The following is a 22,522-nucleotide window of genomic DNA, read 5'->3' as shown; positions in this document are numbered from 1 at the left end:
TGGGTGGTGCAGACTGCTACCAATTGGGTTTACTGCTTACTCCTGTAGTCTTAAACTTTTTGCAGTGGTCCCTAAGGGAACTGCACAGGTTTCTGCCTAACAATCACTGAAACACACATAGATTAAGTACAGTACCACAAACAATACTTAAACCCTAAGCATGCTTGACAATTGACGGGAAGGAGGCACAAACAATGGTTGCTCCTACCTTACATAAACAGCTGAAGCAGGACCGCTTGTCCGACCGTTGACTCCTTACCGACAGCCTCCTCCACGTAGTAGTGTTTGGCGAACATGTGGAGCGTGCTCTGGGTCGCTGCCCTGCAGATATCCTTTATCAACACTCCTGCTTGGAAAGCTGCTGTAGCCACCCTTCCTCTGGTGGAGTGTGCTGTAGCTAGACAAGGGAGAGAGTCACCCTTGGATTGGTAGCAGTGAGTGATGCAGTTTGCCACCCAGTATGCAAGGCCTTGCTTGGAGATTCTTTGCCCCTTGATGTGCACTGAGAAGGCAACAAAGAGTCAGGAAGAGGTACAAAACCCACTACTGCGTTGTAGGTAGAATTTCAAAACCTGTGAAAGGTCTAATGAATGTAGAGCGCGTTCAGCACTGGAGGAATGCTTGCTGAGAAAGGATAGTAGAACTATGCATTCAGATAGTGTCATCTCAGATACCACCTTGGGAAGGAACTTCAGGTGTGGCCTAAGTATGAGACTGTCTGTCTGGAAGACTGTGTGAAAGGCATGGAGTTTGCTGATTCGTCTTGCTGAAGTTATTGCCACCAAAAACGTGAACTTCCAGGAGAGGAATCGCAAGTCACATCTGTGAATCAGTTCATAGGGAGGCGCCATCAGTGCTGACAAAACAGTGTTTAGGCTCAAACTGGGAACTGGAGTGGGTAGCAAAGGGAAGGTGCGCAATAGTCCCTTGAGAACATGCTTAACTGCTAGGTTGGTGAAACATGACACGTGTTGTGAAATCCTAGAAAAGGACGAGACGGCTGAAAGATGAACCTTAATGGAGTACAACGCAAAACCCACTTTGGCTAAGTGCAACAGTAAGGGTAGGAGCTGGTCCACGGAGATAGACAGTGGGTCCAGTTGCGCAGCCTTACACCATGTGGTGAAGCGCTTCCATTTTCTAGCATAGGTTATGCAAGTGGATTGTGCTCTAGACACACTAATGATGTCCCAGCATTCGTGGATAGTGTTAAATTGGCAAGTTAATGCTGTTCAGCAACCAAGCCATGAGCGAGAGCACCGTTGGTTCGTGATGAAGGATCTTCCCCTCCTGGTGGGTTAACAAGAACTGGTCAGCCCGGAGGCAAACTGGCTTGCTCTGCGTCAGTTGCAGCAGGGTTGGGTACCAAACTTGCCAGGCCCATGCTGGTGCTATGAGGATCATCTGGCATGGTTGCAACTTCACCCTCCTCAGCACTCTGGTGAGTAGCGGTTGGGAAGGCATAAAGGAACTGACCCGTCCATGTCAGTGAGAACACATCCCACAGTGAGTTCTTCTCTCCGTACCTGGAAGCGGAGCCAGGGCACTTGGCGTTGTCGCTGGTCACAAACAGGTCCATGTAAGGACGTCCCCATTTGTGAAAGATTCAGTTGATCTCTCCACCGTCAAGCTCCCACTCGTGGGAGAAGGAGAAACCTCTGTTTAACCTGTCTGCAAGGACATTGTCCTCCCACGGGATGTGCTTCGCTCTGATATGAACCGTGTGTTGGGGAGCCCGATCCCAGAGCTTCTATACTTCTGCAGAGAGCATCGCAGATCTGGTACCTCTGTGTTTGTTGGTGTAATGCATGTAGGTAGTGTTGTCTGTCTGAATCATGACCACTTGTCAGTGCCCACCAATGGCTCTAGGTTCTATCACGTTGATGTGGAATAGCCTTTCTTGATCTGACCACGTGCCCTTTGTCTGTCACTCTCCCAGATGCGCTCCCCATACTGACAGGGAGGCATCGGTCCTGAGGAGTAATGTGGAGCGCACTTGTAAAGGCATGCCTTGATTGAGGTTGTGTTCCCTGCTTCACCACTGCAGTGCCACGTGAAAATGGGGTGAGAGGTAAACAAGATCTTCCCATGAGCATGTTTGATCCAATTGCTGGTTAAAGGCCTCCTGGATTGGTTTAATTCTCAATCTGCAGTTGGGGATGAGCAATATACAAGAGGATATCATACACAGGAGGGATTTGAATCGACATACCTTGGAGGGGAACTCCCTGCGAAACCAGTTGACTAGATGCAACATTGACGCTATTCGCTCTTTGCAAGGCCGCACTCTGGGAATGCAAGTGTCAGTTCTTTGCTGGTAGTGGCGAACTCCTGCTGCCTATGGCCATTGACGAGCGTTGAGGTAGAGGGATAGGCGAGAACCCCACAACCACAGCGACATAGTCAGCGATGAGTAACATTAGGCAGGGGCACTCGGTGCAGCGCGGACCCCGGCAACTTCAAAGTCGCCCCCACACAGCTGGATACTAGCAGAGCTGTTTTAGCGTGGGCAGAGAGAGGCAGGCAGCAATGGAACCCCACTTAATTTACATACTCTGACTGTGACAGTCACGCTGGACCCCGGCACAGCTGACATTTCACAGAGCTCCTGCCGTAGTGCAACCAAAATGGATCCCAGCCCTCAGCAAGCACACCAACTATACCAGGGGATGAGCAAGAGGCGTAACGAAAGAGGCATTCCACCTGCTCCTGGAGGAAATACGATCCATGAAAAGCAGCATCACTGCCACGATAACAGACCTGCAGTCCAGGATAGACAAAGTGGAAGACAAATTAGAATTGCTGGAGAATAAACAGCTGTCAGCAGATTTCACAGAAATTAAGATGGAAGGTTGCTTTCTTGACATTGAGCAGAGAGAGGCCGATCTTGCAGTGAAGGTTGACGATCTTGAGAACAGGGAGAGGCGTTCCAACATTCGAATAATGGGCTTGAAGGAAACATCAGGAGAAATGGCAAGTGAAAGCCCTCATTAATTATCTATTCGTTACACCTCAGATACCTGAAATTGACTTTGACAGTATCCATAGAGGCGGGGGCCCCACGAATGGACCACGTTTGGTTCTGGTGAAATGCTATCACTACAGGCAGAAAACGGACATTGTTCAGAAGGCAAGAGAGGAAGGATTGATCGACTTTGAAGGGTTACGCATCAGGATATACCAAGACCTGTCCTGTCTGCTGCAACTTTATTGAAGAGGAGAGACTGCCGTCCACTAACATCCTGGTTACAAGAGCACGGCATCCGATATAGATGGGGTTCCCTTTTTCATTGAACTTTGAGCACTGCATAGAAGATTATAGAATTGCATCAGGGGATGAGGCGTTGAACGTACTCTGATGCCTAAAAACTGACGATCGATGAGCGGATCCAGGGGGGATGCAGAAATCCCAGGAGACCACACAGAGAATTTTTCAAGCAGAGCCCAGACGAAGCAGTGCTTCTGGGTCTAGGAAGTTCTGCAGATTCAATACTCAGTAAACATACAATCCAATGGGGCCGGGTATATCCACCAAGAAAGCACCGAACATGAGGTCCTTTGTTGATAAATGCACTGAGAATAGTGGGGTGTGTTGCCAAGTAAGGTCTGGTGGAGGAGGAGAAGAAGGGAGGTAATTTCTTTGCCATAGTTGTAAAAGTTTGACAGTTGCGGTTTGAATTGACAGAATCGTACAGTGCTGTGCCTTACTAAATGAAATTGAAAAGGAATGTGAACTGCAATTTCAGGCGAGGGGCCTCGCTTATAGGATGTCTCTACTTTCCCAGGAAATGGTTAGTTACATTTCCCTTACAAGGGGGAGGGGCAGGCACAGGGGTTAGGGGGGACAAACTGTAGACAACCACTGCAGGGGCTCACAGCACCGCTGACTAACAAGGAAAACATTAACAGGGAACCAGAGAAGCAGCACAACGGGAAGCAAGAGGTAGCACTGTGCTCACACGCTCTCTGGGTGATGGGAATTGTGAGACTCCAATCACACCCTATTTATGTCTAATGGCATTGTCAGCTAAGGGTCCTTAAATGTAAAAGGAGTAAATTCACCACACAAGCGATCGATGCTCATAAGTGAATTCAAATTAGCTGTGTTAGACGTTTTATTTGTTCAGGAAACCAAGTTTAAGAATGGGTAAGAACACGATATCAAAAGGGAAAAAATCTTGGCGGGGCCATCTGGGCTTCAGGCCTGGCAAAGAGGGCAGGAGTGGGCATACTGTACTGCACTTCACTGGGCCTGAAAATCACTCAAACAAATAGAAATACAGAGCGTCGGTATCTAGCAATAAACGGGAAAGTAGGGCCGACTGCAATCACGCTATGTCTGGTGTATGTGCCCAACCAGCATCTGCTCCCTTTTTGTATGGAAGTTTTTGACTTTATAGAATCATGGAAGACAGGAATGCTTAACACTGTAGCTGACCCCTGCTTGGACGGAGATTCAATGAGGGCAGGTGCACTGCTCCCACAAATACCGGACAGCGAAGTCTGGCCTCTATTTTGCGAGATTCATACTTGTTGGACACTTGGAGGGTCACATATCCGCTAGTGCAGGCCTTTACTTTCTCCTCGCCACCACACCAGATGTATTTGCATATTGAATATGTGTTGCTCGACGCGGCTCAGGAATATAAAATAGTGGAAACAACAATCATTATAGTGGGATGGACTGATCATGACATGTGTACCTTAATATCAGACATGGGACCTCGCATCCCGATTGATAGACGGTGGGTGTGTAACGACACGTTGTACAAGGATGTCCTCTTTAAAGAGGAGAACTGCAAGGAAATTCAAGATTTCTTTTTGTGCAACGACATGGGTGAACACCCCGTAATACAAAATGGGAGGCCGCCAAAGTTACCTTTTGTAGGGTCTTAATTGCTGAGGGAAAAGCCAAAGAAAAACAGAATGCTGTGAGAAACGGCCCTGAAAAAAGACATATCTGTAAAGGAAGCTAGTCTCCGCATGAATTCAGATTCTCGTGAGGTAGCGTTAGGAGAAATCATGGAACTTTGTAGAGAGCTAAAATATATCTGGAAAAGGAAGTCCTTGACACAATTCTGCTAGCTAAAACAAAGCAGTCTTCAATATCAGAAATGACTTGGGTGAGGTATTGGTCAACCCAATTCTGCACATCACTATACACCACTGAAAGTTTGAATGGCAATGGAAGTGTTGAAGAGTACTTAGTGAGGCTCATATCCTGGACATTAACGAGTGAGGAGAGGATGTCATTTAATGCCCCCATTGAATTAACGGAAGTGCTGGGGGTCATATCAAAATTTAAAGCAGGCTCTGCACCGGGGCAGGACGGTTATATGCCCGCCTTTTACAAGGCATACGCAGCTGTGCTCGCTCCTTTTTTGACAAAACGTTTTAACGAGATATTAACGGCAGGCCAGGCCCCGGATACATTCAGGCAAGCCAGAATTATAGTCCTTCCAAAAGAGGGTAGCGATAAAACAGACTCCAGCTCATATCGCCTGATATCATTAATTAATGTATATACAAAAATCTATGCAAGTGTCCTAGCTGATAGACTCTGTAAAGTACTGCCCAGGCTCGTACATAAAGATCAAATCAGATACATTAAAGGACAGCAGGGCTCCGACATTATTTGCAAAACTCGAGATCTGATAGCAAGTGCAGAGGGGACAACAAACCCACCCTGAATTCGATAGATGGCCATAAAAAGTTTTTCGACAGGGTAGATTGGCCTTTCATGCACACAGTTATGCATAGAATGGGTCTAGGCCCAATCTGGATAACCAGTGCCCAAGCTCTTTATCAAAATATGATAGCGAGAGTTGTAGTGAACAGGGTGGTGTCTGAAGCATTTACTCATATTGGGTGCCCACTCTCACCCCTGCTCTGTGCCCTGGTCGTAGAACCCTCAGCACAGGCCATTCGTACTAACAGAGACATAGACGGCCTGGAAAAATATGGGAAGCAATCTAAACTTGCGCTGTTCGCTGTTGATAACCAGCAATATTGGTGCCAACTCTCTTAACGACCATTACAGACTATGGTATGCTTTGGGGTTTTTGTATTAACTGAACAAGACTATGGGCCTCATTAGGACCCTGGCGGCTGCGGAATGAACGGTGCCGGTAAGGGACCGGCACCGTTAATTCCAGGCTGCCTCATTACGAGGTCTGCTGCGGGTACCGCTCAGGACGCTTGGCCAGACCAGGCGTCCTGAGCGGGACCCGCTAGCAGACCAGGATGCTAACAACGGGCCCGTCATTAACGGGCCGGCCTGTTGTTAGCATCCTCCCCATTCCCATTGAGCCCTATCAGGATCAAATGGGAATCAGGATTCATTTTTACCGAAGCTCAGAAAAGGGCAATTACTGCGTCTGCCAGGGTCGGCATGACCCGGTTATTGCCCTTTTCTGGGCTCCGGTAAAAAATCATTACCGGCGGCAGCCAGGGTCGTAATGAGGCCCTATGGACCTCCCGTTGTCAGATGATCCCACCCTCTCCTCAAGTCTCTTAGTGGAATATGGTATTCAGTCAGGAATGGAGGGAATGAAATACCTGGGAGTGATAATAACTAGGCTGTTTAGTGATATTTACAGTGCCAATTACCCGCCATTATGGGACAGAATCACTAAAGATATACAAAAATGGTCCAGGATCACACTGTCCTGGGCAGCCAGATTTAAAACCATCCTGCCGAGGTTGCTATTCTTGTTCTAGTCACTGGCAGTTATAATCTCGGTAACCTTCCACACAGAGGTGATAAAAACGCTACTGTCCTTTATGTGGGCAACGCAGGGACCTTGAATAGTATACGCTGCCATAATATTTCCAAAAGATAAAGGTGGGATGGGCTATTCTGACTTTTTACGAATATTATGTACAAATATTTCAAGGCTTTGCAATTGAGAATCTTACTACACCTCCTAACTTGCTGTTATTTGGTCACTGTGGCGGAAATTCAGAGACATGGAGGAGTTACAACATGGCCATCCCCGCTTAGTTGGGTATGGGTTCCCCCGTCAGAGATTTAATAACAGACTCCAAACGTTTTCAATCTTTATACGAGGCAGGTCTTGTGAGAGTGGGGCAAATGTGGAAGGAGGGTGTCTTCCCGACTAAGGAGGACCTCATAGAGGCCCGACAAATGGGCACCATACAACCGTTACTGTACCTACAACTCAAAGGCGTGTTGTCGGACCCCCGTTGGAACGAGCAACTGTAGTACCTGTTGGCACCCTTAGAACAGGCACTCAATACACACCTGGGGGCCAGACTATACGCTTCCTTGCTTAACAGAGGACACTTAGCCACACCATGCACACAGGCGTTTTGGGTTAGAGATCTAGGGCTGGAAGAGGATACTGAGTTATGGGCCACGATTTACAGGGCAGTGTGGTCCTCAACAACAGCAGTTAAATTCCAAATGCATTACAGTAGGCTACTGTTTGGTTGGCACCTAAACCCTCAGATGCTTGCTAAAATGTGCCCAGGGTGAATCCTAATTGCTGGAGGGGCTTTACTGCCATCTGCAACTACTGGCATCAGTGGTTGAGTTGTCCAATGGCGCAACTCTGTTGGAAGGAGGTTCTGGGTTGGATACACGCTATAGATGGGTTAGCAGGACACAGTCTCCTCTGTTGGTTTTGTTTGGGGTTAAAACCGTGGAAGATGGCCATGCTCAGTTTTCACACCTGCCAAAAAATCGGATCTTAGCAGCATAAGTTTGCCTCACAATACACTGGAAGAGAAGTCCTCTCCCCACAAAATTGTAATGGTTAGACAAGGCCCATGAGAAATATACAAAATGGAGAGCCTCACGGCATTGTTGATGGAAACTCACCTAGAATATTACAGCGCTGAAAGACCGGGAAGGGAGGCATGGGCAGTTGAGCAGGAGGAAGGATGGGGAAAATGTGGGTAAATCCAGACTATATCCATTGAGTGCTAGTGGTGTGGAAAACGTGCATCTAATGAACACCAATGTACTGACATTTGTCGTTCTCATGTTTTGTTTGTAAGCAGTCGCCGGTTATTGCTGCTTAGGCCTCTGCAAAAATGATGTCACTGTTGGGGTGAGGGGTTGAGGGAGGGATTGTTGGGGAGGGAGGGTGCTACAAGTGGGGAGAAGGACCTACGAAGGATCAGAGGTCAATTGCTGTAACCAAAAATGTGAGTTTGAGGTGACTACTTTAATTGTCTTTTGGTTTTGTTTTATATGGTCAGTGATGTTTAACTCATCACTGTTTATTTGAACTGTATTGTGCTGGTCCTGACTCAATCTTTAATAAAAATTCTATTTTCTAAAAACAATATATATATATACAATCGAATGGAAAAATATGCTCCTCAGGGAGGGCACACAGCAAAAAAGAGAAAAAATAATGCCCTAGAAAAGGGAGGCGTATAATTGGAAAAACAGGAACTAGGAGGTGTCAGCTGGGGATATACGGGGGCGGAGCCGGGCATGCGGAGGGATGCTCCTGAATACCCAGTCCCATTCTAAAAGCCTTAGTGACATCACCTTCTTTTGGAGAAGCTATTTCCCATCCAGCCCGCTGTGCTCGCCATCCCAACCAGAATGTGGTCTATGGTCCTATCTCTTATGAGTATCCAAAGGAGATTTGCCCTATTGTTGGTTTGCCATTAGCAAGGAAACAGGTTTAGGAACCACCAGTGCTAATATAGGGGTACCTGCAATCTGGGGGATTGTGGGGTGAGTTAGACTCTCTCTGGGTGAATTGTGATAAACTCCACCTTTTGGAGAGTTTGCAGTCTTTAGAGGGATCTCTGCGTGTTTGGGATGATTTATAGGCCGAAACACTCCTCTCCAGTACCTTCTGAACTTTGTCTGGAGAGAAAAGGTCATCTGGTAACTAAGGCCAAGCCTTACGATCTGGTGCTTTCCCAAAAAGAGGTATTTGCAAGTGTGTTGCCCGGAGTGAACTCCTGAACAGGTGGTGCAAAGTCACTTGCGTCTATCTTAAGCAGCGACCTTAAGAGAGGTACGCAAAGGCAATGCTGAGTCAGAGACCAAGCCGATCCCAATTCCCTCTTACAACTAGGATGTGCAGTCTTCCGTCCCTCCACGAAGTTCACAGTGGCTTGTAGTACCGGACCCTTATTCAGCATGGAGTTTAAGTGTGTTCTCAGTGACCTGGGTTTTATTCCCACACAAAACTGACAGGAACTCACCAGGTGGAAGTTGCCGAGATGGTTGACAAAGCCTCCGTGAGGGTCTGCCGCTGAGGAGTGCTTACTGCATCCAGTGCATCGCTTCATCCCCGTTGTCAGCGGCACGCGCTGAGGAGGCAATGTTGACAAAAAAAATATTCAATGGAATTGAAAAATACACCCCTGCGGGGGAGTAGACAACAAAAAAAGAGAAAAAATAACACCCCGAAAAAGGGAGGTGTATTGGTGAAAAGAATAGGAACAAGTTTTGGTTGGTGATGTATGCAATGTTGACAAAAAAAATATTCAATGGAATTGAAAAATACACCCCTGCGGGGTAGTAGACAACAAAAAAAGAGAAAAAATAACACCCCGAAAAAGGGAGGTGTATTGGTGAAAAGAATAGGAAGAAGTTTTGGTTGGTGATGTATGGGTGGGGGTAGGGCCGTGCATGGGTAGGGATGCTCAGACGTACCCAGCCTCATTCTAAAAGCCTTAAAGTGATATCATCTTCTTTTGGAGAAGCATAATTCCATCCAGCCTGCAGTGCAGAATATCCTAATCAGTTGGAAATGAGAGAGAGCAAGACACACTGGACTACAAGGAATGTATGATTTCTCTTATATTTTGATACTTAAACCCGATTAGGAGACATCTTGAGAAAAAAGTGACATAAATGCATACTGACCGTTCCTTGTGGGGAAGCATGTGCCCGCGTACAACTATGAAAAAAAGTAACTGAGGAAGGTGGCGCTGCTCCTGCTACTTGCATGTATAACGTCACTTTAGGCACAAGATGGCACCTCAAAGCTGTGTTGCACCACCCGGAAAATGTTTACAAGCACACTGCGATTGAGGTGTATTTCAAAAGATTAGCAATCTGTGGGAGGAATATATCAATTAGAAATCTGCATTAGGAGCATAGACGTTTACCAACCTTATCTTGACCCCAATGATATTACCTGGCCATATAAAGTATCTGCCTTCCGTTAGAATGGCAGTAGGACTGAAACATATTGATGTATGCACTAGTGTAAATAACCCCTGCAGTTAGAAGAAAATGAAATGTAGTAACTTGCGCTGCCCTAGCTGTGAGCAAACCTGTCATCAGCAGATACATTCAAATACTACTCCTGTCCCAATGTAGAGCAATCTTTATGCCTAATTTAACGAGGTACACTGCTATTTTCCTGTATTTGATTAAGTTGTTAAGGACTGAACATTCCAACTAAGAAATATAATCAGGTATTTAGCATCCCAAATATGGACACAGATAGGAGAGAGCACCACTGATTTTGCAAAGGACTATGCTGCAATGATTTTAAAGCTGAGCCCCTAGGGAAATCCCAACCCTCAACCACACTTGTGACGATCCTTCAGATAGCGTCACTTATTCTGAGAGGGTAGCCCCTTTTCAGCAGGGTAGGGAGGTGAGGGTGCTAACCGCTAGTCTCCCTCAGGGTGGTAATATGCAGGAGGATTTTATGGGGAGGAAAAACCCTTGTGGGGATAAGGATGTGAGTCTGGGACACTGCTCCTTTATCTTCCAACCCCACACACTAGTAAGAGCACCCAACCCTTCTGTAAAGTCTGAGACTATGTCCAACTATAAAGTGTCAGAAAGTCTCACTATGATAGGCACTGGGACGAAGTAGAACTTGAGAACGTTACAGACAAGTATGAAGAGCGTTCGGCTAGCTGGTGTCAATCAAACTGGTGTTACTCTGGGGCAGTCACGGCTACTTAAGCTAAACAGCATGGAAGGACAAAGAGTGTGACATCCAGAAGGAGAGCGACATCCGGACAGAGAAGACGGCAAGCTAGGAGGCTGCCAAAAAGCCCATGAGTTGGAAAACCCAAGAGGTATTTGCAAGTGTGTGTGCCCGGAGTGAACTCCGGAACAGGTGGTGCAAGGTCAGTTGGGTCTATCGTAAGCAGCGACCTTAAGAGAGGTACGCAAAGGCAATGCTGAGTCAGAGACCAAGCCGGTCCCAATTCCCTCTTACAACTAGGATGTGCAGTCTTCCGTCCCTCCACGAAGTTCACAGTGGCTTGTAGTACCGGACCCTTATTCAGCATGGAGTTTAAGCGTGTTCTCAGTGACCTGGGTTTTATTCCCACACAAAACTGACAGGAACTCACCAGGTGGAAGTTGCCGAGATGGTTGACAAAGCCTCCGTGAGGGTCTGCCGCCGAGGAGTGTTTACTGCATCCAGTGCATCGCTTCATCCCCGTCGTCAGCGGCATGCGCAATGTTGACAAAAAAAATATCCAATCGAATTGAAAAATACACCCCTGCGGGGGAGTAGACAACAAAAAAAGAGAAATAATGACACCCCGAAAAAGGGAGGTGTATTGGTGAAAGAACAGGAACAAGTTTCTGTTGGTGATGTACTGGTGGGGGTAGGGCCGTGCATGGGGAGGTATGCTCAGACGTACCCAGCCTCATTCTAAAAGCCTTAAAGTGATATCATCTTCTTTTGGAGAATCATATTTCCATCCAGCCTGCAGCGCAGAATATCGCAATCAGTTGGAAACGAAAGAGAGCAAGACACACTGGACTACAAGGAGTGTATGATTTCTCTTATATTTTGATACTTAAACCCGTTTAGGAGACATCTTGAGAAAAAAGTGACAAAAATGCATACTGACCGTTCCTTGTGGGGAAGCATGTGCCCGCGTACGACTATGAAAAAAAGTAACTGAGGAAGGTGGCGCTGGAAAACGGACATTCGAAAGCTGTATCGAAGCAGCAGTGTAAACTGTGGTATTGAAGAGTCAAGAGGAACTCAGGGAGCCTCTTCCTGGTGCCAGTGGGGGCAGTTTGAATAATATTGGTAAAAAGGTGAAGAATGAAGGAGATCTCAGGTAGTCTCTCCCTAGTCCCGGTGGGGGCAAGTCAAAGAACAGTGTTCAAACAGTGATAACACAAAGCTTGCGGAAAGAACTTGAAGAGTTGATGAAGAATCTAACATTGAAGTAACTCAAGAAAAGCCTGACAGAGACTGAATGTACACTAGAAGAAGGGATTCATTCTCTTAGTCGTGGGATATTTGTGCAACTGTATAAAAACCCGAACTTTGAGAGACTGCTACTCAGGAGAAGGGAGTCATTCTCTTGGGTTGGGAAAATAACTCTTTTCCTCAGTTTAGTAATTTGGTGAAACGGGAACTGAAGGAGCCTGATAAGAAAGGACCAGCATTCTTTGGAAGTTGTCTTTGACAGCATCAAACCATCTCTTCCCCAAGCAGTGAAGGTCTACTTGGGGAAACGTGAACCAAAGAAACCAACAAGACGAGACCAGCATCCCTAGGAAGTTGTCTTCCACAGTATCAAAGCATCCCTTTCACTAGTGGTGAAGGTCTAGAAACACCCACAAAAGAGTTCCCATGCCCCACAGTGGAACTTCAGAACCATGGAAGATACCTCATGTTTGTGATTTGTACAAGTCAATCTTCTCCTTTTTCGGTTATTGTGTCAACGCCAGATCACACACGCATCAGCTCCTCTTTCGCCTCCTCTATACTTTCAACAAAAGGAGACAAAACCCTTAAAACCCCTTTAAAAAGGGACTCTAAGAGAAGTAAACAAGGCAAGAGAAAACTGAATAAGAAGAAGAGGCTTTCAAGTCAAGGTCTAACTCACAAGCTAGGAGAAGCGAGGCATTCTCCTCGGTTATGGTTTTGGACTTTTTTGTGTTTCAATGGCAGGGATAGTTTAGAAGTTTGGACAAGGATGGTAAAATTTTATTTGGACATCATAGATTTCCTATCAGACCAGAGTTTTAGTTTGGCTGAGGTAGGTAAAACCACCTCTATAGAAAGATAGGATTTGGAACTATATAATAAATGTTTATTGCCAAAATTTGAATGCCCTGGTCAGACTTCTCGTTCTATGTCACCACACATGCACATCCCCTATTTCCAGTTGTGCAGCTAACGAACACCAAACAAGGCTGAGCACCATAACATAGGCGACCGTCAGAGGCTGCCAAAAAAGCCACAGCCATGGCCACATCCTCCATGCGCCTAAACCACCCAAGCAGTTTGTTTGTTTGTTTATGTTTATTTATTTATAGCGCGCGCCAGACCCAAAGTTATCCGGGCGCGTGAACAAGTTTACTTTAAGCTTACAAGTTACAGAAACACATTCCAAGTAGTTACAGGATACACTGACAAAAGGATAATGATTACCACACAAGTTTGTACACAGGGTTATATACAGAGTTACATACACAAGTATTTGTACACATAGGTGTATACGCAGTATACATTGAAGGTCAAAAAGCAAGGTGGAGTAGACGGGGGAGATGAGCATGTAAGTATGCATTCAGATACATATAAACAGATAGGTCAGGCATGAGCTGTCCCGGTGTAGGTCAGTTATTGGTCATTTTCTTTGAGCCATTTAATGCAGTTGAGTCTGAAGTGTGGATAGGATTGGTCAGACCTTAGGGAGGATGGGAGGGAGTTCTATAACTGGGCCGCTTTGACAGGGAAGCTGTTGCCTTCCCTCCGGCAGTGCTCAATTTAAATGGGTGCATAACTAGATGGTTGGTATATGCTTCTCTGGTGGGTCTGTTGTAAGTTCTTCTTTTGAACCTTTCCGTTAGGTATTTGGGGGCTAGAGCATTAATACTTTTGAATGTTGGTGAAAGTGTTTTTAATTTTGTCAGCTGTAGAGAGCCAATTAGATTGTCTTTTAATATCTGAAATATGCTCTCTTCTTGGGATTCCTAAGGCAGCTCTGAGGGCATTGTTCTGCAAAGTTTGGATTTTTTGTAGTGTATGTTTATTAGACCATATGTATAGTGCGTTACAATAGTCCAATTTGGATAATACATGCTTACATGTGTATGCTGTACTAGAGGCCATCACACTCACCTACTTTGTTAAAGAGAGGCAAGAGTTGAGGTAAAAACCTAATGTTTTTACCTCTTTTGCTACTTTAATGGTGTTGCCATCTATAACAAAGGATGAATAGTCACTGTTCCATGACAAATAAGATGAACATGCTCTGTTGCATAACAACAGGATGCAAACTCCAATCAAGTAGGATCAAAGCACCCCACAGGCACCACTAGTAATAACTAGCCTCTGCAGGCACCACATACATCAGTATAGCATTTCCACCTGAATGGCCCATTCGCCTATTGTCTACCATCAAGGCAATTGCTGTATCCTACCTCCAAATAAAAGGTACTTGGCAAAGAAAATCTACCACAAGCTGGTCATAAATCCCACAATGTGAGGGGCTCTGTGGGAGGTTAGTGTAGTCGCACATTTAATCGGCTCCGTGAAGCACCAAACATATCTTTAAATACTCAGTCAAACTGCACATTCTCCCGCCCAAAAAGGTGGCGACAGATACCCTGGACCACCAGGAATGGTGTGATCAAATTAGGGAAACATTGCAGTAACCGGTCAAGCCGAGAGGCTAACTCCCCGGCATAGCCTAGAAAGAGACCATAGCCAACACGTAAGTCTGCTGGATTTGACAGTGAACCCTCCATGGAAAACTGGAGGGATATAGACCAACGTGCTGGATGATCAGGGGGCAACCTGTCACTCACTGATTTCTATGAAGATTCAACACTGACCCGGTGTTACCAGGAACTCTCCTCGAACAGGGGCGGAGGGAGCTTGGTGTCCGGTCACTGAGGGTCATCTCCAACAAGACCCAGAGGAAGAGGATCAGCCCAGATGGGGTGCCGAGATACGAGTTAAGGCGAAATTGTGCACCAAGCGGGGTGGCGCCCATGTAGATCAGGTTCTCCTGCCGGGCTCGTTGGTGGACGGTATAATCCATAAGCCATCACATTGAGGGAGACTGAAGGTGGGATCACTCCACCGAATTGGTGCCGCAGTCGACGGCCCATACCAGAAGCGAGTGGAAAGGAGTGGCAGACTCTCAGTGCTTTTCCCATGGAATTATGGCTCAGACAGAAATCCTTCACACAGCTACCCTTTTAACTAATTGCACACGAAGTAGTAAGGCATTGAATAGCAATGGACTAGCAACAGTAAGAAGGAAAGAACCATGCAGGTGGAAGCGTACATTTTAAGGCGTACACAACACTCACCCTATAATATGGGCAAAGAGTGTGGTAGTGAAACACAGTCAAGCTGATTATCGAAGTGGCCATGTGGGCTATATGCACTAAGGATTCTTGACACAGATCATCCTCAACATAGTCACCACACCAACATACACCATCGTCTGACACCTTAAGTGTCAGCTGTATTTGCTTGTAGCATCACATAATGCACTGTTTAACTACTGACACAAACAGCACCAACTAACTCTGCCAGGTTAGTAATGTCGCACCGTAAAGTTGACCTTGTCACACTCACCTGTGTCTCTGCAGGAGCGATGGATTTGCCTCCTTTGACCCTGAGTACTCACTTTCCCTGTTCCACCCGGAGGATTACCTGTCAAATATAAGATGCACACTCAGATCTAGGTTCACCCGATTGCCCTGGGCTCCCTACCTTCTCTCTAAAATGTGCTGTGATGTCCCAAAAGGCTTTCCTTGGTTTTTAGTGAGATGCGCTCTCCATCCTGCATTCGCAGGGGTGCGATTCTATGGAGGATTCGTGGCCCTACAAACGTAGGGATGATGCCAATCTCTGTTTGCCGCGTTCTGATGCCACATGCTGTTACGTCTTCACAGCGAGGCAGAGTGTTCCATGTGCTAGTTGCTTCACTAGCAAGAAGTTCTTTCCGCACGGCGAATGTTGCACGGTGGTTTTGGAGAGTCTGTTATTGTCCGAAATGTCTTTATGTTGCCAAAGGTTTCTTGGGTAAGTTTGCGCAGCGTGCAGAACTAAGAACTGCCGTTGGGTATTCGCGGTGTTGCTGGGACGCACCAAATAATGTCTCTCCTTTCTTTTGCAGGACTGGATTGTGCGGTGCTCGAGCTATGAGCTTGGATTCAGTGCAATTGGAGAGCCTCGGAGGTCCGATAAGTATGCGCAGCGTTTCTGGAGCGAGCGCACTCGTAATGTCTCTCCTTTCTTTTGCATGAGTTGAGAGCTCGGGCTACGAACCTTGATTCCAGCATAGCGGGAAGAACCTCAGAGATTCGGTAAGTATACACAGCATTTCAGTTCCTGCGCACCGCATACTGTTCTTCTTTGTGCTTGCAGGCGCCGATGTACGAGGGAAGCTGCGGCGTGGAGGAAGCACGGAGGTTGATCCGGAGCAGGTAAGCAGAAGCAGGATGATCCGGAGCAGGTAAGCAGAAGCAGGAGCACAGTGAATGTGTTGCTGATGCAGCTTACAGAAAGCAACACGAAGCACTGGAGAAATTTAGGGTGTGGCTTATATAACCAGCCACGCCCGAACACTAGAGAGCTCATGGGGTTTCATACACTTCCTGTTTGGCAACATCAAGTGGTAACCAGGAAGTTACTAAAAAATACCAGGAAGGAACTAAAGGAAGTTATCAGCTATGGGTTTTCTAGTGTGTCTATGCCAGGCCTGTCAAGCCTCCACCCAGCTTGCCCCAACTACATGCCTGGTACTCATGACAGTCTTCCCCCTCAAGACCCCTCCCAATGGTGTGAGTGTGGGTTTTGGATTGTCTGGATTGTCTCGATGGAATTTTCGCACCAATCGGGGGGCATGCACGTGTGTGCTGGGTTCCCATGAACATTCCTGGGGTCCGTACCCCTTCCAGTTAATTAAGTAATACAGGGTCTTTCGTACTAGTCTGGAATCTAATATGTTCTTAACCTCATATTCCGGTGCTTCTTCACCCACTTGTGTGGGTGCGGGAGGTGTGGAGGTTCAGGTTTCTGGGTGTACCGGTTTTAATCGTGACACATGAAATACGGGATGTATGCGCATATGTTGAGGTAACGCCAGTCTCATGGCTGCTGGATTAATCACTGCCTCAATTGTATATGGGCCGATGTATCTAGGCTGAAATCTTCTGGGGCCTATTAAAGTAATGTGTCTAGATGCCAGCCAGACCGAGTCTCCCACTTGATAATCTGGGGCTTTTCGTCGGTGGCGATCAGCGTTTCTTTTTTGTGTCTCTTTTGCTTGCTGTAAATTCTTGCTGGCCTCTCTGGCTGCTTCAATGATGCTGGCATGTAGGTCCTTTACCGTGGGCATCTCAATGTTTTCTGGTGGGTCGTAGACAGATGTTCTGGGGTTTCGACCATATACAGTCAAAGAAAGGGCTGCTTGGGTTGATGAGTGTGTTGAATTGTTATAGGTGTACTCAGCCATCCATAGAATTTCTGTCCAGCTTTGGCTTGTTTGGTGTAATAGGCTGTGCAAATATTGCTCCATGGTCTGGTTCGTGCACTCGGTTTGACCGTCCATTTGAGGATGATGACTAGAAGACAGACGGATTTCTACTCTTGCCAGGGCACAACATTTCTTCCAAAAACGAGATACGAATTGACTGCCTCTGTCAGAGACAATTCCGGTGGGGAATCTGTGTAACTTAACGACTCGATCTAGAAAAACCTGCGCCAGGTCAGAGCTGAAGGAATACCATTCAGAGCTATGAAATGGGCCATTTTAGAGAAGAGATCCACTACTACGAGGATGGTATTATAACCTGAGCTGGGAGGTAAGTCAGTGACAAAGTCCATTGATACTGTGTGCCAGAGCGCTGGCGAGATGGTGATTGGCTGAAGAAGGCCTGCTGGTTTTTGCCTGGATGTCTTGTATTGTGCACACACCTCACAGGTGCCTACGAAGGTAGCAATATCCTCTCGCCAAGTTGGCCACCAATAAGATTTATTTACTTTCTTCATGGTTTTGGCTATACCTGGATGGGCTTCTAACAGCGAGTCGTGGTAGTTAGACATAATTGCTTGTTGCAGATCCTTAGTTGGAACGTAGAGACGGTTTCAATAATATGGTAGTTCGTTTCGAATGGTGAATTGTTCTCCCTTCTTGTCCCAAGCCAGTAGGTCTTTTTCAGATATACTTTTCTTTATTGCTTCTTGCAGTGTGTCTAACGGAGAAGGGCCAATGCAGAAACCGAGAATTTTGTGGCTAGGTATGATCTCCACCGGGTTGGGGACATTATACGCTTCCTCTCCTGTGGCAATGCGGGATAACGCATCTGCTTTTCCGTTCTTAGCTCCGGGGCGGTATGTGATTACAAAGTCATATTCCATTAAGGATAAGGCCCAACAGAGTTGTCTTGAAGACTGAGCTTTCGCAGAGCGTAAGTATTGTAAGTTCCGATGATTGGTTATTATGGTGATTGTATGTTTTGCTCCAAGTAAGTAATGTCGCCATTCGCTCAGTGCACTTTTAATTGCTAGGAGTTCTTTCTCAGAAATCGCATAGTTTAATTCTGCTGGGGAAAACGTTCTCGACCAGAAGGCAATGGGATGAAGACATCCGGTTTTGGGATTCTGTTGTGACAACACGGCTCACATAGCGATGCTTGAGGCGTCAGTTTCCACTATGTACGGTAAATCGGGCTGCGGGTGTTGTAGTATTGGGGCTGAGGTGAATTTTTCCTTGAGAGCTCGAAAGGCTTCTTCCGTCGCTGTTGTCCATTCGAATTTCCGGTGTTTATGCAGCACGGACATAATTGGGTGTACTAAATGTGAGAATCCTGGTATGAAGTGTCGATAGAAATTCGCAAAATCTAGGAAACTCTCTACTCCCTTTACAGATGTGGGTGAGGGCCAAGTGAGGATTGCCTCTACTTTTCTATTGTCCATCTTGATTCCCTGCGGTGTCAGTATATATCCCAGAAACTACACCTCGCTAACGTGGAAGGAACAATTTTCAAGTTTTGCATACAGTTGGTTTTCACGCAGGTGGCAGAGTACTGCTCGCACATGGGTCACATGCTCTTGGGGAGTGGTGGAGTAAATCAAAATGTCATCGATGTAGATGACTGCACAGGACTGCACAGGAGTTCCCATAACACGTTGTTCATAAAATGCTGGAACGCAGCTGGGGCATTGCAAAGCCCAAAGGGCATGACCTGGTATTTGTACAGACCATAGCGGGTACAGAACACAGTCTTCCACTCGTCCCCTTTTTTCATGCGTACCAGGTGATATGCGCCACGTAAATCTAGTTTTGTGAAAATGTTGGCTTGTCTCACCTGGTCTATGAGTACTGGTATCAGAGGTAATGGGTACTTATTCTTTATGGTGACTTCATTTAGGGCCCGGTAATCAATACATGTTCTTAAATCCCCCTCTTTCTTGGGAACGAAGAAAAGTGGGGAGGCAGCAGGTGACTTAGATGGTCTAATGAAACCGTTGGCCAGGTACGGATCTAAGTAAGTCCGTAAATGAGTGTTTTCTTCCTCGGTTAACGCATAAATGCGACTGCAAGGTACTTGTGCCCCTGGTAGCAGATCGATCTGGCAGTCATAAGCTCGATGTGGTGGTAACGTATTAGCTTGGTCCTTAGCAAACACGTCCTGGAACTCCTGGAATTCCGCCGGAAAGGTCCCCACCAAACCTAATTCTGCTATCTTTTCTTGTGAAGCTAACAATGGGCTATTCTGGGTCCCTTTGTTGTCATAGCAAGAGATGAATTCCGTGGTAAAGAGTAAGGTTCTTGCTCGCCAATCGATTCTTGGGTTGTGCGTCTCCAGCCATGGTATTCCGAGAATCAGCTGGAATTGGGGTGCTGCGATAAGGTCAAATCTAATACCTTCCCTATGACCATCTTGGCAGATCAAGGTAAGAGTGGAAGTACACTGTGTTACTGGTTTCGAAAGGAGTTGTGTGCCATCCACAGCTGTTACACTTTCTATGGTGTCCTTACGGTGGAATGCCAGTCCCAAGGTCTTTGCAGTGGTTATGTCCAAGTAGTTCCCAATAGCCACACTGTCTATGAAAGCCTTGATGGCATGCATTCGGGTGGGTTGAGAAGGATCGACCAGAACCACTGGAATACTGAAATGTGAGATCTGACTGCTCTGTTCTTGGCTCGACAGACCGACCTCTACATCCGCCGATCGTTGGAGTTTTCCGCTTCAGCGTGTTCCCTTGTGTTATCCAGAACCCCCATTGTCTTCTGTGGGGGTTTAACCATGCAGTTCCGGAGGAAGTGACCTGATTGGCCGCAGTATAGACAAAGATTTTCCTGACGCCTCCGTTCTCTCTCTGCTTTGGTGAGTGGTTCTCTGAGGACACCCAATTGCATGGGCTCTGAGTGTGTTTCAGAGGCCTGTCGATTTGAAGCATCTTTCGGTCGGACATACACTGGTCTATGTTCTGATCTGGTTCGGTCGACCTTGCGATCCTCTAAACTGTGGTCTAGTTGCATAGTCAGATCGATGTATTCGCTGCAATCGGGGGATTTACCACTTGTGCCAAGACATCTTTTAATTCTCCTCTCAGACCTCGATAGAATAATGTTATTCGTTTCTCCTCTGACCAACCTGATTCGGCTATTAGACGATTGAATGTGGCGACATACGAAATAAGATCCTGACCACCTTGTCGTAGAGAGAGCAGCTCATCATCCAAGGCCTGACCACGAGTCCGATGAGCAAACAGTTTTTCTAGTTCACGTTGAAAACCAGGGTAATTTCTTAACAAGGGGTCGTCCCTTAGCACTAACAGGACGGACCAGTCCGCCGTGTGTCCTCCTAAATAGGAGAGGACGAAGGCTACTTTAGCCTGGTCGTTCAAAAAAGAGTCCGGTTTGCATATGAAGTGCAAGCGGCATTGATTCATGAATGCTCCGAATTTCTTGGGATCCCCAGAAAAACGTTCTGGCGGTTCTAGGGGGATATTGCTTGGAAGCAATACATGAACGGGTGTGACTACAGGTGCCACGGTAGGCTGCCCCTGAGTGGCTCCACCTGGTAGGGGTGCTAGACCGGCTTGGGTCTGCAAGAGCTGTATTGGCAAGTCGTCTGTCTTGTCCCTGTTGACTACCAGTTCACGCCTTAAGGCATTAGTCTCTGAGCGGGCTGCATGCACCTTGGCCCGTAGTTCACCTAACAATAGGGAAAGCTGGTCTACCTCAGAGGTTTCCATCGCTCAGGCAGAGTTGTTGAGGACGGCTTTGTGTTCTGTCGCACTCATCTGTGTCTCTGCAGGAGCGATGGATTTGCCTCCTTTGACCCCGAGTACTCACTTCCCCTGTTCCACCCGGAGGATTACCTGTCAAATATAAGATGCACACTCTGATCTAGGTTCCTTGGATAGGGCCGGGGACCTGGTTCCGCCCTGCTTCCGGATGTATAACATCGTGGTGGTGTTGTCGGTGAAGATCCTCACCACCTTGCCCTTGAGGGACGGAAGAAAGGACCTGAGGGCCCAGAACACTGCGCGGAGCTCCAAGATGTTGATGTGGAGAGACTTCTCGTCTGGGAGCCAAAGGCCTCTCGCGTGAAGATCTCCGGAGTGTGCTCCCCAACCTTCCAGGGAGGCGTCCGTTGTCACCGTCACCTGGTGAGCTGGGGTCTGAAAGTCTGTGCCCGCCGACAGATGGAAGTGGGTACCCCACCACCGGATCGCCTGACGGAACGTCTCGTTGACAGGGATCCTGTTCTCGAAGCTGCCCGTCGACTGGATCCAGCAGGCGTCAAGGAACTCCTGCAAGGGTCTCATCCGAAGCCTGCAAAGGCGCACCAGATAAATGCAGGAGGACATCATCCCGAGGAGGGACTTGATAGATCTTACCCTGGCCATGTTCGTGACCAGCAGACGCTGCACCTTGCCCAGAATGGTCCTGGTCCTTTCCTCCGACGGCGAGGCCAGCCGCGCCACTGTGTCGAGCTTGGCTCCCAGAAAAAGGGCGACTTGCGACGGAACCAGGTGGGATTTTGGAAAGTTGATGGAGAATCCCAGGTCCGTGAGCAGCTGGACGGTCTTCGCAGTGTGCTCCACGGCGAGCTCCCTTGTACTTGCCCGGATGAGCCAGTCGTCAAGGTAGGGGTAGATGTGGATCCCCTGTAGGCGCAGCCGCGCCGCCACCGGTGCGAGGCACTTGGTGAACACCCTGGGTGCCGACTTCAATCCGAACGGGAGGGCCTTGAACTGGTAGTGCCGCCCTTGGACCACGAACCTGAGGAACTTTCGGTGTCTTTTTAGAATGGGGATGTGGAAGTACGCATCCTCCAAGTCCAACGACGAAAGGAAATCGCCCTCCTCCAGCTGTCCCAGCACATGCTGGAGGGTGACCATATGAAACTTCTGTGCCTTGATGTACTTGTTCAGTCGTCGCAGGTCCAGGATGGGGCGCCATCCTCCTGTCTTCTTTTTTACGAGGAAGTACCTTGAGTAAACTCCGGAGCCCCGGAGCCTCTTTGGGACGAGCTCGATGGCACCCTTCTTGAGCATCGCCCTTACTTCCAACAGTAGTTGAGGGACGTTATTTTCTTTCCTGGCCA

The 22,522-nt window shown here is 47.3% G+C and overlaps 1 protein-coding gene across 8 annotated transcripts in view; it reads right to left on the bottom strand.

The window, feature by feature from the left end:
- ANK1 (ankyrin 1) overlaps positions 1-22,522 on the bottom strand; it is a 2,823,483-nt gene that overhangs the window by 1,665,686 nt on the left and 1,135,275 nt on the right. The window lies entirely within an intron of this gene.

This window comes from Ambystoma mexicanum, chromosome 10, assembly GCF_040938575.1.
Source record: "Ambystoma mexicanum isolate Mex_15411 chromosome 10, UKY_AmexF1_1, whole genome shotgun sequence".
NCBI classification, from domain to species: domain Eukaryota; kingdom Metazoa; phylum Chordata; class Amphibia; order Caudata; family Ambystomatidae; genus Ambystoma; species Ambystoma mexicanum.
The sequence above is the reverse complement of the archived record's forward strand: the minus strand, read 5'-3'. Positions and strand labels throughout refer to the sequence as shown.